Source organism: Schistocerca piceifrons, unplaced genomic scaffold (genome assembly GCF_021461385.2).
Source record: "Schistocerca piceifrons isolate TAMUIC-IGC-003096 unplaced genomic scaffold, iqSchPice1.1 HiC_scaffold_689, whole genome shotgun sequence".
Taxonomy (NCBI): domain Eukaryota; kingdom Metazoa; phylum Arthropoda; class Insecta; order Orthoptera; family Acrididae; genus Schistocerca; species Schistocerca piceifrons.
This window is the reverse complement of record NW_025728936.1, coordinates 1-17,214: the sequence shown is the minus strand read 5'-3', so window position 1 is coordinate 17,214 and position 17,214 is coordinate 1. Positions and strand designations below refer to the sequence as shown.

The window sequence follows — 17,214 nt, the reverse complement described above, 5'->3', positions numbered from 1 at the left end:
TCAAGAAGTCTTCGGGGTGCTCGAGAGGGTGTCTGCCGTAGCACCCCTAACGAGATAGCGGCGTTTCGCGCAGTCGTTATTGCAAGTCATATCAGCAAAAGCAATCACTTTCTCAGCAGCAGGCAGTGCGAGCCCAGCGGCAGCTCTACATGAGGGTACCGATAGCCCAGGAGGGCCGCCCCCATCCCGCCAGCGTACACGAGACTTCCAGGGCACCCTGGACGACATCGAGGGACTGGAGTAATTGGCAATCGCCGTGTCATAGGGCTCGTTGGTCTAGGGGTATGATTCCTGCTTGTGTAGAAGGTCCCGGGTTCAAATCCCGGACGAGCCCAAGTATTTTGTGCAAACTGATCGCACGTCAGTGGCTGAGTCAGCGCAAAAAGCTCGCCGTCAATATCAAAAGAACTTCTTATTCGATGTGAACAATTGACACTCTGGTCCGACGCGTTAAAAAAAAAAAAAAAAAAAAAAAAAGTGGCTAGGGTACCTGGCTCTCACCCAGGAGGAACGGGTTCGATTCCCGGTACCGGAAATGCGCATTTTGTTGCTCCTCTTATGCGACTTGGCCCGACTTAGCTCGACTGACGCTACGCTGACGCTTGCAGAAAACTACGTTAAGTACGATTCGTGGTAACAAGTGACGGCGAGAGCGATGCGACACCTGTCCACCTCTTATCGAGGCACCTAACTGTGGTCAACAAAGCTGGAGGACTGCAAGACATTGCCACGGGGGTTGAATGCAGCTAACCACACTGCTTAGTGTCCTAACAGCGGAGACAGGTTCAAAAAAAAAAAAAAAAAAAAGATGGGTATGATTCCTGCTTAGGGTGCAGGAGGTCCCGGGTTCAAATCCCGGACGAGCCCTCGCGTTTTGTGCAAACTGATCGCACGTCAGTGGCTGAGTCAGCGCAAAAAGCTCGCCGTCAATATCAAACGAATTTCTTATTCGACGTGAGCAATTGACACTCTGGTCCGACGCGTGAAGGCGATTACGAAGGTTTCGGGTACAGATGGTAGCGGATGCATGTTAGTAAGTCTTGCTTAAAGTGATGAAAAAGTGTTTCCGCCCGGGATCGAACCGGGGACCTTCTGCGTGTTTGGTAGACGTGATAACCGCTACACCACGGAAACTGCTTGTGTGCGCCGTACTTCACAGACAACTTGTAGTGATGTTGCCATCGTAACTAAAAAATTCAATAAATGTGGTACTTGCAAAACGAAGGGACATGCAGCAGATCCACACACGACGTGGCTCATTGGAGGACAATACGACACAGGCAGAATAATACTGTTCCCGCCCGGGATCGAACCGGGGACCCTCTGCGCGTGAAGCAGACGTGATAACCGCTATACTGCGGAATCGACGGACCAGAGGAGTCCATCCTTGTTCACTCCAACTTGCCGCAGCCTTTCTCTCGTCCGCGAATGCACATACGACAGTTCTTTTGTCAGCCTGGAACCCATCACAGCCGAGGGCTCAAGAAGTCTTCGGGGTGCTCGAGAGGGTGTCTGCCGTAGCACCCCTAACGAGATAGCGGCGTTTCGCGCAGTCGTTATTGCAAGTCATATCAGCAAAAGCAATCACTTTCTCAGCAGCAGGCAGTGCGAGCCCAGCGGCAGCTCTACATGAGGGTACCGATAGCCCAGGAGGGCCGCCCCCATCCCGCCAGCGTACACGAGACTTCCAGGGCACCCTGGACGACATCGAGGGACTGGAGTAATTGGCAATCGCCGTGTCATAGGGCTCGTTGGTCTAGGGGTATGATTCCTGCTTGTGTAGAAGGTCCCGGGTTCAAATCCCGGACGAGCCCAAGTATTTTGTGCAAACTGATCGCACGTCAGTGGCTGAGTCAGCGCAAAAAGCTCGCCGTCAATATCAAAAGAACTTCTTATTCGATGTGAACAATTGACACTCTGGTCCGACGCGTTAAAAAAAAAAAAAAAAAAAAAAAAGTGGCTAGGGTACCTGGCTCTCACCCAGGAGGAACGGGTTCGATTCCCGGTACCGGAAATGCGCATTTTGTTGCTCCTCTTATGCGACTTGGCCCGACTTAGCTCGACTGACGCTACGCTGACGCTTGCAGAAAACTACGTTAAGTACGATTCGTGGTAACAAGTGACGGCGAGAGCGATGCGACACCTGTCCACCTCTTATCGAGGCACCTAACTGTGGTCAACAAAGCTGGAGGACTGCAAGACATTGCCACGGGGGTTGAATGCAGCTAACCACACTGCTTAGTGTCCTAACAGCGGAGACAGGTTCAAAAAAAAAAAAAAAAAAAAGATGGGTATGATTCCTGCTTAGGGTGCAGGAGGTCCCGGGTTCAAATCCCGGACGAGCCCTCGCGTTTTGTGCAAACTGATCGCACGTCAGTGGCTGAGTCAGCGCAAAAAGCTCGCCGTCAATATCAAACGAATTTCTTATTCGACGTGAGCAATTGACACTCTGGTCCGACGCGTGAAGGCGATTACGAAGGTTTCGGGTACAGATGGTAGCGGATGCATGTTAGTAAGTCTTGCTTAAAGTGATGAAAAAGTGTTTCCGCCCGGGATCGAACCGGGGACCTTCTGCGTGTTTGGTAGACGTGATAACCGCTACACCACGGAAACTGCTTGTGTGCGCCGTACTTCACAGACAACTTGTAGTGATGTTGCCATCGTAACTAAAAAATTCAATAAATGTGGTACTTGCAAAACGAAGGGACATGCAGCAGATCCACACACGACGTGGCTCATTGGAGGACAATACGACACAGGCAGAATAATACTGTTCCCGCCCGGGATCGAACCGGGGACCCTCTGCGCGTGAAGCAGACGTGATAACCGCTATACTGCGGAATCGACGGACCAGAGGAGTCCATCCTTGTTCACTCCAACTTGCCGCAGCCTTTCTCTCGTCCGCGAATGCACATACGACAGTTCTTTTGTCAGCCTGGAACCCATCACAGCCGAGGGCTCAAGAAGTCTTCGGGGTGCTCGAGAGGGTGTCTGCCGTAGCACCCCTAACGAGATAGCGGCGTTTCGCGCAGTCGTTATTGCAAGTCATATCAGCAAAAGCAATCACTTTCTCAGCAGCAGGCAGTGCGAGCCCAGCGGCAGCTCTACATGAGGGTACCGATAGCCCAGGAGGGCCGCCCCCATCCCGCCAGCGTACACGAGACTTCCAGGGCACCCTGGACGACATCGAGGGACTGGAGTAATTGGCAATCGCCGTGTCATAGGGCTCGTTGGTCTAGGGGTATGATTCCTGCTTGTGTAGAAGGTCCCGGGTTCAAATCCCGGACGAGCCCAAGTATTTTGTGCAAACTGATCGCACGTCAGTGGCTGAGTCAGCGCAAAAAGCTCGCCGTCAATATCAAAAGAACTTCTTATTCGATGTGAACAATTGACACTCTGGTCCGACGCGTTAAAAAAAAAAAAAAAAAAAAAAAAGTGGCTAGGGTACCTGGCTCTCACCCAGGAGGAACGGGTTCGATTCCCGGTACCGGAAATGCGCATTTTGTTGCTCCTCTTATGCGACTTGGCCCGACTTAGCTCGACTGACGCTACGCTGACGCTTGCAGAAAACTACGTTAAGTACGATTCGTGGTAACAAGTGACGGCGAGAGCGATGCGACACCTGTCCACCTCTTATCGAGGCACCTAACTGTGGTCAACAAAGCTGGAGGACTGCAAGACATTGCCACGGGGGTTGAATGCAGCTAACCACACTGCTTAGTGTCCTAACAGCGGAGACAGGTTCAAAAAAAAAAAAAAAAAAAAGATGGGTATGATTCCTGCTTAGGGTGCAGGAGGTCCCGGGTTCAAATCCCGGACGAGCCCTCGCGTTTTGTGCAAACTGATCGCACGTCAGTGGCTGAGTCAGCGCAAAAAGCTCGCCGTCAATATCAAACGAATTTCTTATTCGACGTGAGCAATTGACACTCTGGTCCGACGCGTGAAGGCGATTACGAAGGTTTCGGGTACAGATGGTAGCGGATGCATGTTAGTAAGTCTTGCTTAAAGTGATGAAAAAGTGTTTCCGCCCGGGATCGAACCGGGGACCTTCTGCGTGTTTGGTAGACGTGATAACCGCTACACCACGGAAACTGCTTGTGTGCGCCGTACTTCACAGACAACTTGTAGTGATGTTGCCATCGTAACTAAAAAATTCAATAAATGTGGTACTTGCAAAACGAAGGGACATGCAGCAGATCCACACACGACGTGGCTCATTGGAGGACAATACGACACAGGCAGAATAATACTGTTCCCGCCCGGGATCGAACCGGGGACCCTCTGCGCGTGAAGCAGACGTGATAACCGCTATACTGCGGAATCGACGGACCAGAGGAGTCCATCCTTGTTCAGTCCAACTTGCCGCAGCCTTTCTCTCGTCCGCGAATGCACATACGACAGTTCTTTTGTCAGCCTGGAACCCATCACAGCCGAGGGCTCAAGAAGTCTTCGGGGTGCTCGAGAGGGTGTCTGCCGTAGCACCCCTAACGAGATAGCGGCGTTTCGCGCAGTCGTTATTGCAAGTCATATCAGCAAAAGCAATCACTTTCTCAGCAGCAGGCAGTGCGAGCCCAGCGGCAGCTCTACATGAGGGTACCGATAGCCCAGGAGGGCCGCCCCCATCCCGCCAGCGTACACGAGACTTCCAGGGCACCCTGGACGACATCGAGGGACTGGAGTAATTGGCAATCGCCGTGTCATAGGGCTCGTTGGTCTAGGGGTATGATTCCTGCTTAGCGTGCAGAAGGTCCCGGGTTCAAATCCCGAACGAGCCCTAGCGTTTTGTGCAAACTGATCGCACGTCAGTGGCTGAGTCAGCGCAAAAAGCTCGCCGTCAATATCAAATGAACTTCTTATTCGATGTGAACAATTGACACTCTGGTCCGACGCGTTAAAAAAAAAAAAAAAAAAAAAGTGGCTAGGGTACCTGGCTCTCACCCAGGAGGAACGGGTTCGATTCCCGGTACCGGAAATGCGCATTTTGTTGCTCCTCTTATGCGACTTGGCCCGACTTAGCTCGACTGACGCTACGCTGACGCTTGCAGAAAACTACGTTAAGTACGATTCGTGGTAACAAGTGACGGCGAGAGCGATGCGACACCTGTCCACCTCTTATCGAGGCACCTAACTGTGGTCAACAAAGCTGGAGGACTGCAAGACTTTGCCACGGGGGTTGAATGCAGCTAACCACACTGCTTAGTGTCCTAACAGCGGAGACAGGTTCAAAAAAAAAAAAAAAAAAAAAAAAAAAAAAAGATGGGTATGATTCCTGCTTAGGGTGCAGGAGGTCCCGGGTTCAAATCCCGGACGAGCCCTAGCGTTTTGTGCAAACTGATCGCACGTCAGTGGCTGAGTCAGCGCAAAAAGCTCGCCGTCAATATCAAATGAATTTCTTATTCGATGTGAGCAATTGACACTCGGGTCCGACGCGTGAAGGCGATTACGAAGGCTTCGGGTACAGATGGTAGCAGATGCATGTTAGTACGTCTTGCTTAAAGTGATGAAAAAGTGTTTCCGCCCGGGATCGAACCGGGGACCTTCTGCGTGTTAGGCAGACGTGATAACCGCTACACCACGGAAACTGCTTGTGTGCACCTTACTTCACAGACAACTTGTAGTGATGTTGCCATCGTAACTAAAAAATTCAATAAATGTGGTACTTGCAAAACGAAGGGACATGCAGCAGATCCACACACGACGTGGCTCATTGGAGGACAATACGACACAGGCAGAATAATACTGTTCCCGCCCGGGATCGAACCGGGGACCCTCTGCGCGTGAAGCAGACGTGATAACCGCTATACTGCGGAATCGACGGACCAGAGGAGTCCATCCTTGTTCACTCCAACTTGCCGCAGCCTTTCTCTCGTCCGCGAATGCACATACGACAGTTCTTTTGTCAGCCTGGAACCCATCACAGCCGAGGGCTCAAGAAGTCTTCGGGGTGCTCGAGAGGGTGTCTGCCGTAGCACCCCTAACGAGATAGCGGCGTTTCGCGCAGGTCGTTATTGCAAGTCATATCAGCAAAAGCAATCACTTTCTCAGCAGCAGGCAGTGCGAGCCCAGCGGCAGCTCTACATGAGGGTACCGATAGCCCAGGAGGGCCGCCCCCATCCCGCCAGCGTACACGAGACTTCCAGGGCACCCTGGACGACATCGAGGGACTGGAGTAATTGGCAATCGCCGTGTCATAGGGCTCGTTGGTCTAGGGGTATGATTCCTGCTTGTGTAGAAGGTCCCGGGTTCAAATCCCGGACGAGCCCAAGTATTTTGTGCAAACTGATCGCACGTCAGTGGCTGAGTCAGCGCAAAAGCTCGCCGTCAATATCAAAAGAACTTCTTATTCGATGTGAACAATTGACACTCTCACTCTGGTCCGACGCGTTAAAAAAAAAAAAAAAAAAAAAAAAAAGTGGCTAGGGTACCTGGCTCTCACCCAGGAGGAACGGGTTCGATTCCCGGTACCGGAAATGCGCATTTTGTTGCTCCTCTTATGCGACTTGGCCCGACTTAGCTCGACTGACGCTACGCTGACGCTTGCAGAAAACTACGTTAAGTACGATTCGTGGTAACAAGTGACGGCGAGAGCGATGCGACACCTGTCCACCTCTTATCGAGGCACCTAACTGTGGTCAACAAAGCTGGAGGACTGCAAGACATTGCCACGGGGGTTGAATGCAGCTAACCACACTGCTTAGTGTCCTAACAGCGGAGACAGGTTCAAAAAAAAAAAAAAAAAAAAAGATGGTATGATTCCTGCTTAGGGTGCAGGAGGTCCCGGGTTCAAATCCCGGACGAGCCCTCGCGTTTTGTGCAAACTGATCGCACGTCAGTGGCTGAGTCAGCGCAAAAAGCTCGCCGTCAATATCAAACGAATTTCTTATTCGACGTGAGCAATTGACACTCTGGTCCGACGCGTGAAGGCGATTACGAAGGTTTCGGGTACAGATGGTAGCGGATGCATGTTAGTAAGTCTTGCTTAAAGTGATGAAAAGTGTTTCCGCCCGGGATCGAACCGGGGACCTTCTGCGTGTTTGGTAGACGTGATAACCGCTACACCACGGAAACTGCTTGTGTGCGCCGTACTTCACAGACAACTTGTAGTGATGTTGCCATCGTAACTAAAAAATTCAATAAATGTGGTACTTGCAAAACGAAGGGACATGCAGCAGATCCACACACGACGTGGCTCATTGGAGGACAATACGACACAGGCAGAATAATACTGTTCCCGCCCGGGATCGAACGGGGACCCTCTGCGCGTGAAGCAGACGTGATAACCGCTATACTGCGGAATCGACGGACCAGAGGAGTCCATCCTTGTTCAGTCCAACTTGCCGCAGCCTTTCTCTCGTCCGCGAATGCACATACGACAGTTCTTTTGTCAGCCTGGAACCCATCACAGCCGAGGGCTCAAGAAGTCTTCGGGGTGCTCGAGAGGGTGTCTGCCGTAGCACCCCTAACGAGATAGCGGCGTTTCGCGCAGTCGTTATTGCAAGTCATATCAGCAAAAGCAATCACTTTCTCAGCAGCAGGCAGTGCGAGCCCAGCGGCAGCTCTACATGAGGGTACCGATAGCCCAGGAGGGCCGCCCCCATCCCGCCAGCGTACACGAGACTTCCAGGGCACCCTGGACGACATCGAGGGACTGGAGTAATTGGCAATCGCCGTGTCATAGGGCTCGTTGGTCTAGGGGTATGATTCCTGCTTAGCGTGCAGAAGGTCCCGGGTTCAAATCCCGAACGAGCCCTAGCGTTTTGTGCAAACTGATCGCACGTCAGTGGCTGAGTCAGCGCAAAAAGCTCGCCGTCAATATCAAATGAACTTCTTATTCGATGTGAACAATTGACACTCTGGTCCGACGCGTTAAAAAAAAAAAAAAAAAAAAAAGTGGCTAGGGTACCTGGCTCTCACCCAGGAGGAACGGGTTCGATTCCCGGTACCGGAAATGCGCATTTTGTTGCTCCTCTTATGCGACTTGGCCCGACTTAGCTCGACTGACGCTACGCTGACGCTTGCAGAAAACTACGTTAAGTACGATTCGTGGTAACAAGTGACGGCGAGAGCGATGCGACACCTGTCCACCTCTTATCGAGGCACCTAACTGTGGTCAACAAAGCTGGAGGACTGCAAGACATTGCCACGGGGGTTGAATGCAGCTAACCACACTGCTTAGTGTCCTAACAGCGGAGACAGGTTCAAAAAAAAAAAAAAAAAAAGATGGGTATGATTCCTGCTTAGGGTGCAGGAGGTCCCGGGTTCAAATCCCGGACGAGCCCTCGCGTTTTGTGCAAACTGATCGCACGTCAGTGGCTGAGTCAGCGCAAAAAGCTCGCCGTCAATATCAAACGAATTTCTTATTCGACGTGAGCAATTGACACTCTGGTCCGACGCGTGAAGGCGATTACGAAGGTTTCGGGTACAGATGGTAGCGGATGCATGTTAGTAAGTCTTGCTTAAAGTGATGAAAAAGTGTTTCCGCCCGGGATCGAACCGGGGACCTTCTGCGTGTTTGGTAGACGTGATAACCGCTACACCACGGAAACTGCTTGTGTGCGCCGTACTTCACAGACAACTTGTAGTGATGTTGCCATCGTAACTAAAAAATTCAATAAATGTGGTACTTGCAAAACGAAGGGACATGCAGCAGATCCACACACGACGTGGCTCATTGGAGGACAATACGACACAGGCAGAATAATACTGTTCCCGCCCGGGATCGAACCGGGGACCCTCTGCGCGTGAAGCAGACGTGATAACCGCTATACTGCGGAATCGACGGACCAGAGGAGTCCATCCTTGTTCACTCCAACTTGCCGCAGCCTTTCTCTCGTCCGCGAATGCACATACGACAGTTCTTTTGTCAGCCTGGAACCCATCACAGCCGAGGGCTCAAGAAGTCTTCGGGGTGCTCGAGAGGGTGTCTGCCGTAGCACCCCTAACGAGATAGCGGCGTTTCGCGCAGTCGTTATTGCAAGTCATATCAGCAAAAGCAATCACTTTCTCAGCAGCAGGCAGTGCGAGCCCAGCGGCAGCTCTACATGAGGGTACCGATAGCCCAGGAGGGGCCGCCCCCATCCCGCCAGCGTACACGAGACTTCCAGGGCACCCTGGACGACATCGAGGGACTGGAGTAATTGGCAATCGCCGTGTCATAGGGCTCGTTGGTCTAGGGGTATGATTCCTGCTTAGCGTGCAGAAGGTCCCGGGTTCAAATCCCGAACGAGCCCTAGCGTTTTGTGCAAACTGATCGCACGTCAGTGGCTGAGTCAGCGCAAAAAGCTCGCCGTCAATATCAAATGAACTTCTTATTCGATGTGAACAATTGACACTCTGGTCCGACGCGTTAAAAAAAAAAAAAAAAAAAAGTGGCTAGGGTACCTGGCTCTCACCCAGGAGGAACGGGTTCGATTCCCGGTACCGGAAATGCGCATTTTGTTGCTCCTCTTATGCGACTTGGCCCGACTTAGCTCGACTGACGCTACGCTGACGCTTGCAGAAAACTACGTTAAGTACGATTCGTGGTAACAAGTGACGGCGAGAGCGATGCGACACCTGTCCACCTCTTATCGAGGCACCTAACTGTGGTCAACAAAGCTGGAGGACTGCAAGACATTGCCACGGGGGTTGAATGCAGCTAACCACACTGCTTAGTGTCCTAACAGCGGAGACAGGTTCAAAAAAAAAAAAAAAAAAAAGATGGGTATGATTCCTGCTTAGGGTGCAGGAGGTCCCGGGTTCAAATCCCGGACGAGCCCTCGCGTTTTGTGCAAACTGATCGCACGTCAGTGGCTGAGTCAGCGCAAAAAGCTCGCCGTCAATATCAAACGAATTTCTTATTCGACGTGAGCAATTGACACTCTGGTCCGACGCGTGAAGGCGATTACGAAGGTTTCGGGTACAGATGGTAGCGGATGCATGTTAGTAAGTCTTGCTTAAAGTGATGAAAAAGTGTTTCCGCCCGGGATCGAACCGGGGACCTTCTGCGTGTTTGGTAGACGTGATAACCGCTACACCACGGAAACTGCTTGTGTGCGCCGTACTTCACAGACAACTTGTAGTGATGTTGCCATCGTAACTAAAAAATTCAATAAATGTGGTACTTGCAAAACGAAGGGACATGCAGCAGATCCACACACGACGTGGCTCATTGGAGGACAATACGACCACAGGCAGAATAATACTGTTCCCGCCCGGGATCGAACCGGGGACCCTCTGCGCGTGAAGCAGACGTGATAACCGCTATACTGCGGAATCGACGGACCAGAGGAGTCCATCCTTGTTCACTCCAACTTGCCGCAGCCTTTCTCTCGTCCGCGAATGCACATACGACAGTTCTTTTGTCAGCCTGGAACCCATCACAGCCGAGGGCTCAAGAAGTCTTCGGGGTGCTCGAGAGGGTGTCTGCCGTAGCACCCCTAACGAGATAGCGGCGTTTCGCGCAGTCGTTATTGCAAGTCATATCAGCAAAAGCAATCACTTTCTCAGCAGCAGGCAGTGCGAGCCCAGCGGCAGCTCTACATGAGGGTACCGATAGCCCAGGAGGGCCGCCCCCATCCCGCCAGCGTACACGAGACTTCCAGGGCACCCTGGACGACATCGAGGGACTGGAGTAATTGGCAATCGCCGTGTCATAGGGCTCGTTGGTCTAGGGGTATGATTCCTGCTTAGCGTGCAGAAGGTCCCGGGTTCAAATCCCGAACGAGCCCTAGCGTTTTGTGCAAACTGATCGCACGTCAGTGGCTGAGTCAAGCGCAAAAAGCTCGCCGTCAATATCAAATGAACTTCTTATTCGATGTGAACAATTGACACTCTGGTCCGACGCGTTAAAAAAAAAAAAAAAAAAAAAAGTGGCTAGGGTACCTGGCTCTCACCCAGGAGGAACGGGTTCGATTCCCGGTACCGGAAATGCGCATTTTGTTGCTCCTCTTATGCGACTTGGGCCCGACTTAGCTCGACTGACGCTACGCTGACGCTTGCAGAAAACTACGTTAAGTACGATTCGTGGTAACAAGTGACGGCGAGAGCGATGCGACACCTGTCCACCTCTTATCGAGGCACCTAACTGTGGTCAACAAAGCTGGAGGACTGCAAGACATTGCCACGGGGGTTGAAATGCAGCTAACCACACTGCTTAGTGTCCTAACAGCGGAGACAGGTTCAAAAAAAAAAAAAAAAAAAAGATGGGTATGATTCCTGCTTAGGGTGCAGGAGGTCCCGGGTTCAAATCCCGGACGAGCCCTCGCGTTTTGTGCAAACTGATCGCACGTCAGTGGCTGAGTCAGCGCAAAAAGCTCGCCGTCAATATCAAACGAATTTCTTATTCGACGTGAGCAATTGACACTCTGGTCCGACGCGTGAAGGCGATTACGAAGGTTTCGGGTACAGATGGTAGCGGATGCATGTTAGTAAGTCTTGCTTAAAGTGATGAAAAAGTGTTTCCGCCCGGATCGAACCGGGGACCTCTGCGTGTTTGGTAGACGTGATAACCGCTACACCACGGAAACTGCTTGTGTGCGCCGTACTTCACAGACAACTTGTAGTGATGTTGCCATCGTAACTAAAAAATTCAATAAATGTGGTACTTGCAAAACGAAGGGACATGCAGCAGATCCACACACGACGTGGCTCATTGGAGGACAATACGACACAGGCAGAATAATACTGTTCCCGCCCGGGATCGAACCGGGGACCCTCTGCGCGTGAAGCAGACGTGATAACCGCTATACTGCGGAATCGACGGACCAGAGGAGTCCATCCTTGTTCACTCCAACTTGCCGCAGCCTTTCTCTCGTCGCGAATGCACATACGACAGTTCTTTTTGTCAGCCTGGAACCCATCACAGCCGAGGGCTCAAGAAGTCTTCGGGGTGCTCGAGAGGGTGTCTGCCGTAGCACCCCTAACGAGATAGCGGCGTTTCGCGCAGTCGTTATTGCAAGTCATATCAGCAAAAGCAATCACTTTCTCAGCAGCAGGCAGTGCGAGCCCAGCGGCAGCTCTACATGAGGGTACCGATAGCCCAGAGGGCCGCCCCCATCCGCCAGCGTACACGAGACTTCCAGGGCACCCTGGACGACATCGAGGGACTGGAGTAATTGGCAATCGCCGTGTCATAGGGCTCGTTGGTCTAGGGGTATGATTCCTGCTTAGCGTGCAGAAGGTCCCGGGTTCAAATCCCGAACGAGCCCTAGCGTTTTGTGCAAACTGATCGCACGTCAGTGGCTGAGTCAGCGCAAAAAGCTCGCCGTCAATATCAAATGAACTTCTTATTCGATGTGAACAATTGACACTCTGTCCGACGCGTTAAAAAAAAAAAAAAAAAAAAAGTGGCTAGGGTACCTGGCTCTCACCCAGGAGGAACGGGTTCGATTCCCGGTACCGGAAATGCGCATTTTGTTGCTCCTCTTATGCGACTTGGCCCGACTTAGCTCGACTGACGCTACGCTGACGCTTGCAGAAAACTACGTTAAGTACGATTCGTGGTAACAAGTGACGGCGAGAGCGATGCGACACTGTCCACCTCTTATCGAGGCACCTAACTGTGGTCAACAAAGCTGGAGGACTGCAAGACATTGCCACGGGGGTTGAATGCAGCTAACCACACTGCTTAGTGTCCTAACAGCGGAGACAGGTTCAAAAAAAAAAAAAAAAAAAGATGGGTATGATTCCTGCTTAGGGTGCAGGAGGTCCCGGTTCAAATCCCGGACGAGCCCTCGCGTTTTGTGCAAACTGATCGCACGTCAGTGGCTGAGTCAGCGCAAAAAGCTCGCCGTCAATATCAAACGAATTTCTTATTCGACGTGAGCAATTGACACTCTGGTCCGACGCGTGAAGGCGATTACGAAGGTTTCGGTACAGATGGTAGCGGATGCATGTTAGTAAGTCTTGCTTAAAGTGATGAAAAAGTGTTTCCGCCGGGATCGAACCGGGGACCTTCTGCGTGTTTGGTAGACGTGATAACCGCTACACCACGGAAACTGCTTGTGTGCGCCGTACTTCACAGACAACTTGTAGTGATGTTGCCATCGTAACTAAAAAATTCAATAAATGTGGTACTTGCAAAACGAAGGGACATGCAGCAGATCCACACACGACGTGGCTCATTGGAGGACAATACGACACAGGCAGAATAATACTGTTCCCGCCCGGGATCGAACCGGGGACCCTCTGCGCGTGAAGCAGACGTGATAACCGCTATACTGCGGAATCGACGGACCAGAGGAGTCCATCCTTGTTCACTCCAACTTGCCGCAGCCTTTCTCTCGTCGCGAATGCACATACGACAGTTCTTTTGTCAGCCTGGAACCCATCACAGCCGAGGGCTCAAGAAGTCTTCGGGGTGCTCGAGAGGGTGTCTGCCGTAGCACCCCTAACGAGATAGCGGCGTTTCGCGCAGTCGTTATTGCAAGTCATATCAGCAAAAGCAATCACTTTCTCAGCAGCAGGCAGTGCGAGCCCAGCGGCAGCTCTACATGAGGGTACCGATAGCCCAGGAGGGCCGCCCCCATCCCGCCAGCGTACACGAGACTTCCAGGGCACCCTGGACGACATCGAGGGACTGGAGTAATTGGCAATCGCCGTGTCATAGGGCTCGTTGGTCTAGGGGTATGATTCCTGCTTAGCGTGCAGAAGGTCCCGGTTCAAATCCCGAACGAGCCCTAGCGTTTTGTGCAAACTGATCGCACGTCAGTGGCTGAGTCAGCGCAAAAAGCTCGCCGTCAATATCAAATGAACTTCTTATTCGATGTGAACAATTGACACTCTGGTCCGACGCGTTAAAAAAAAAAAAAAAAAAAAGTGGCTAGGGTACCTGGCTCTCACCCAGGAGGAACGGGTTCGATTCCCGTACCGGAAATGCGCATTTTGTTGCTCCTCTTATGCGACTTGGCCCGACTTAGCTCGACTGACGCTACGCTGACGCTTGCAGAAAACTACGTTAAGTACGATTCGTGGTAACAAGTGACGGCGAGAGCGATGCGACACCTGTCCACCTCTTATCGAGGCACCTAACTGTGGTCAACAAAGCTGGAGGACTGCAAGACTTTGCCACGGGGGTTGAATGCAGCTAACCACACTGCTTAGTGTCCTAACAGCGGAGACAGGTTCAAAAAAAAAAAAAAAAAAAAAAAAAAAAAAAAGATGGGTATGATTCCTGCTTAGGGTGCAGGAGGTCCCGGGTTCAAATCCCGGACGAGCCCTAGCGTTTTGTGCAAACTGATCGCACGTCAGTGGCTGAGTCAGCGCAAAAAGCTCGCCGTCAATATCAAATGAATTTCTTATTCGATGTGAGCAATTGACACTCGGGTCCGACGCGTGAAGGCGATTACGAAGGCTTCGGGTACAGATGGTAGCAGATGCATGTTAGTACGTCTTGCTTAAAGTGATGAAAAAGTGTTTCCGCCCGGATCGAACCGGGGACCTTCTGCGTGTTAGGCAGACGTGATAACCGCTACACCACGGAAACTGCTTGTGTGCACCTTACTTCACAGACAACTTGTAGTGATGTTATGATCGTAACTAAAAAATTCAATAAATGTGGTACTTGCAAAACGAGGGGACATGCAGCAGATCCACACACGAAGTGGCTCATTGGAGGACAATACGACATAGGCAGGAAAATACTGTTCCCGCCCGGGATCGAACCGGGGACCTTCTGCGTGTGAAGCAGACGTGATAACCGCTACACTACGGAAACGACGGACCCGACGAGTCCATCCTTTTTCACTCAAACTTGCCTCAGCCTTTCTATCGTCGGCGAATGCACACACGACAGATCTAATGTCAGCCTGGAACCCATCACAGCCGAGGGCTCAAGAAGTCTTCGGGGTGCTCGAGAGGGTGTCTGCCGTAGCACCCTTAACGAGATAGCGGCGTTTCGCGCGGTCGTTATTGCAAGTCATATCAGCAAAAGCAATCACTTTCTCAGCAGCAGGCAGTGCGAGCCCAGCGGCAGCTCTACATGAGGGTACCGATAGCCCAGGAGGGCCGCCCCCATCCCGCCAGCGTACACGAGACTTCCAGGGCACCCTGGACGACATCGAGGGACTGGAGTAATTGGCAATCGCCGTGTCATAGGGCTCGTTGGTCTAGGGGTATGATTCCTGCTTAGCGTGCAGAAGGTCCCGGGTTCAAATCCCGAACGAGCCCTAGCGTTTTGTGCAAACTGATCGCACGTCAGTGGCTGAGTCAGCGCAAAAAGCTCGCCGTCAATATCAAATGAACTTCTTATTCGATGTGAACAATTGACACTCTGGTCCGACGCGTTAAAAAAAAAAAAAAAAAAAGTGGCTAGGGTACCTGGCTCTCACCCAGGAGGAACGGGTTCGATTCCCGGTACCGGAAATGCGCATTTTGTTGCTCCTCTTATGCGACTTGCCCGACTTAGCTCGACTGACGCTACGCTGACGCTTGCAGAAAACTACGTTAAGTACGATTCGTGGTAACAAGTGACGGCGAGAGCGATGCGACACCTGTCCACCTCTTATCGAGGCACCTAACTGTGGTCAACAAAGCTGGAGGACTGCAAGACTTTGCCACGGGGGTTGAATGCAGCTAACCACACTGCTTAGTGTCCTAACAGCGGAGACAGGTTCAAAAAAAAAAAAAAAAAAAAAAAAAAAAAAGATGGGTATGATTCCTGCTTAGGGTGCAGGAGGTCCCGGGTTCAAATCCCGGACGAGCCCTAGCGTTTTGTGCAAACTGATCGCACGTCAGTGGCTGAGTCAGCGCAAAAAGCTCGCCGTCAATATCAAATGAATTTCTTATTCGATGTGAGCAATTGACACTCGGGTCCGACGCGTGAAGGCGATTACGAAGGCTTCGGGTACAGATGGTAGCAGATGCATGTTAGTACGTCTTGCTTAAAGTGATGAAAAAGTGTTTCCGCCCGGGATCGAACCGGGGACCTTCTGCGTGTTAGGCAGACGTGATAACCGCTACACCACGGAAACTGCTTGTGTGCACCTTACTTCACAGACAACTTGTAGTGATGTTATGATCGTAACTAAAAATTCAATAATGTGGTACTTGCAAAACGAGGGGACATGCAGCAGATCCACACACGAAGTGGCTCATTGGAGGACAATACGACATAGGCAGGAAAATACTGTTCCCGCCCGGGATCGAACCGGGGACCTTCTGCGTGTGAAGCAGACGTGATAACCGCTACACTACGGAAACGACGGACCTGACGAGTCCATCCTTTTTCACTCAAACTTGCCTCAGCCTTTCTATCGTCGGCGAATGCACACACGACAGATCTAATGTCAGCCTGGAACCCATCACAGCCGAGGGCTCAAGAAGTCTTCGGGGTGCTCGAGAGGGTGTCTGCCGTAGCACCCTTAACGAGATAGCGGCGTTTCGCGCGGTCGTTATTGCAAGTCATATCAGCAAAAGCAATCACTTTCTCAGCAGCAGGCAGTGCGAGCCCAGCGGCAGCTCTACATGAGGGTACCGATAGCCCAGGAGGGCCGCCCCCATCCCGCCAGCGTACACGAGACTTCCAGGGCACCCTGGACGACATCGAGGGACTGGAGTAATTGGCAATCGCCGTGTCATAGGGCTCGTTGGTCTAGGGGTATGATTCCTGCTTAGCGTGCAGAAGGTCCCGGGTTCAAATCCCGAACGAGCCCTAGCGTTTTGTGCAAACTGATCGCACGTCAGTGGCTGAGTCAGCGCAAAAAGCTCGCCGTCAATATCAAATGAACTTCTTATTCGATGTGAACAATTGACACTCTGGTCCGACGCGTTAAAAAAAAAAAAAAAAAAAGTGGCTAGGGTACCTGGCTCTCACCCAGGAGGAACGGGTTCGATTCCGGTACCGGAAATGCGCATTTTGTTGCTCCTCTTATGCGACTTGGCCCGACTTAGCTCGACTGACGCTACGCTGACGCTTGCAGAAAACTACGTTAAGTACGATTCGTGGTAACAAGTGACGGCGAGAGCGATGCGACACCTGTCCACCTCTTATCGAGGCACCTAACTGTGGTCAAACAAAGCTGGAGGACTGCAAGACATTGCCACGGGGGTTGAATGCAGCTAACCACACTGCTTAGTGTCCTAACAGCGGAGACAGGTTCAAAAAAAAAAAAAAAAAAAAGATGGGTATGATTCCTGCTTAGGGTGCAGGAGGTCCCGGGTTCAAATCCCGGACGAGCCCTCGCGTTTTGTGCAAACTGATCGCACGTCAGTGGCTGAGTCAGCGCAAAAAGCTCG

General features: G+C 51.7%; 18 non-coding genes across 18 annotated transcripts; 7 read left to right on the top strand and 11 right to left on the bottom strand.

The window, feature by feature from the left end:
* Positions 1-1,061: 1,061 nt before the first annotated feature.
* Positions 1,062-1,134, bottom strand: Trnav-aac. The gene has a single exon. It is a non-coding gene; the product is annotated as a tRNA-Val (tRNA).
* A 1,406-nt stretch (positions 1,135-2,540) lies between these two features.
* On the bottom strand, positions 2,541-2,613 carry Trnav-aac. Its single transcript has one exon. It is a non-coding gene; the product is annotated as a tRNA-Val (tRNA).
* Positions 2,614-4,019: 1,406 nt separating this feature from the next.
* Positions 4,020-4,092, bottom strand: Trnav-aac. Its single transcript has one exon. It is a non-coding gene; the product is annotated as a tRNA-Val (tRNA).
* A 611-nt stretch (positions 4,093-4,703) lies between these two features.
* Trnaa-agc lies at positions 4,704-4,775 on the top strand. The gene has a single exon. It is a non-coding gene; the product is annotated as a tRNA-Ala (tRNA).
* Positions 4,776-5,509: 734 nt separating this feature from the next.
* Positions 5,510-5,582, bottom strand: Trnav-aac. The gene has a single exon. It is a non-coding gene; the product is annotated as a tRNA-Val (tRNA).
* A 1,413-nt stretch (positions 5,583-6,995) lies between these two features.
* Trnav-aac lies at positions 6,996-7,068 on the bottom strand. The gene has a single exon. It is a non-coding gene; the product is annotated as a tRNA-Val (tRNA).
* Positions 7,069-7,678: 610 nt separating this feature from the next.
* Positions 7,679-7,750, top strand: Trnaa-agc. Its single transcript has one exon. It is a non-coding gene; the product is annotated as a tRNA-Ala (tRNA).
* A 723-nt stretch (positions 7,751-8,473) lies between these two features.
* Positions 8,474-8,546, bottom strand: Trnav-aac. The gene has a single exon. It is a non-coding gene; the product is annotated as a tRNA-Val (tRNA).
* A 612-nt stretch (positions 8,547-9,158) lies between these two features.
* Trnaa-agc lies at positions 9,159-9,230 on the top strand. The gene has a single exon. It is a non-coding gene; the product is annotated as a tRNA-Ala (tRNA).
* A 722-nt stretch (positions 9,231-9,952) lies between these two features.
* On the bottom strand, positions 9,953-10,025 carry Trnav-aac. Its single transcript has one exon. It is a non-coding gene; the product is annotated as a tRNA-Val (tRNA).
* A 612-nt stretch (positions 10,026-10,637) lies between these two features.
* Positions 10,638-10,709, top strand: Trnaa-agc. The gene has a single exon. It is a non-coding gene; the product is annotated as a tRNA-Ala (tRNA).
* A 1,407-nt stretch (positions 10,710-12,116) lies between these two features.
* On the top strand, positions 12,117-12,188 carry Trnaa-agc. The gene has a single exon. It is a non-coding gene; the product is annotated as a tRNA-Ala (tRNA).
* Positions 12,189-14,392: 2,204 nt separating this feature from the next.
* Positions 14,393-14,464, bottom strand: Trnav-aac. The gene has a single exon. It is a non-coding gene; the product is annotated as a tRNA-Val (tRNA).
* A 158-nt stretch (positions 14,465-14,622) lies between these two features.
* Positions 14,623-14,695, bottom strand: Trnav-cac. Its single transcript has one exon. It is a non-coding gene; the product is annotated as a tRNA-Val (tRNA).
* Positions 14,696-15,075: 380 nt separating this feature from the next.
* Trnaa-agc lies at positions 15,076-15,147 on the top strand. The gene has a single exon. It is a non-coding gene; the product is annotated as a tRNA-Ala (tRNA).
* A 730-nt stretch (positions 15,148-15,877) lies between these two features.
* On the bottom strand, positions 15,878-15,950 carry Trnav-aac. The gene has a single exon. It is a non-coding gene; the product is annotated as a tRNA-Val (tRNA).
* A 156-nt stretch (positions 15,951-16,106) lies between these two features.
* Trnav-cac lies at positions 16,107-16,179 on the bottom strand. Its single transcript has one exon. It is a non-coding gene; the product is annotated as a tRNA-Val (tRNA).
* Positions 16,180-16,559: 380 nt separating this feature from the next.
* On the top strand, positions 16,560-16,631 carry Trnaa-agc. Its single transcript has one exon. It is a non-coding gene; the product is annotated as a tRNA-Ala (tRNA).
* Positions 16,632-17,214: the final 583 nt, after the last annotated feature.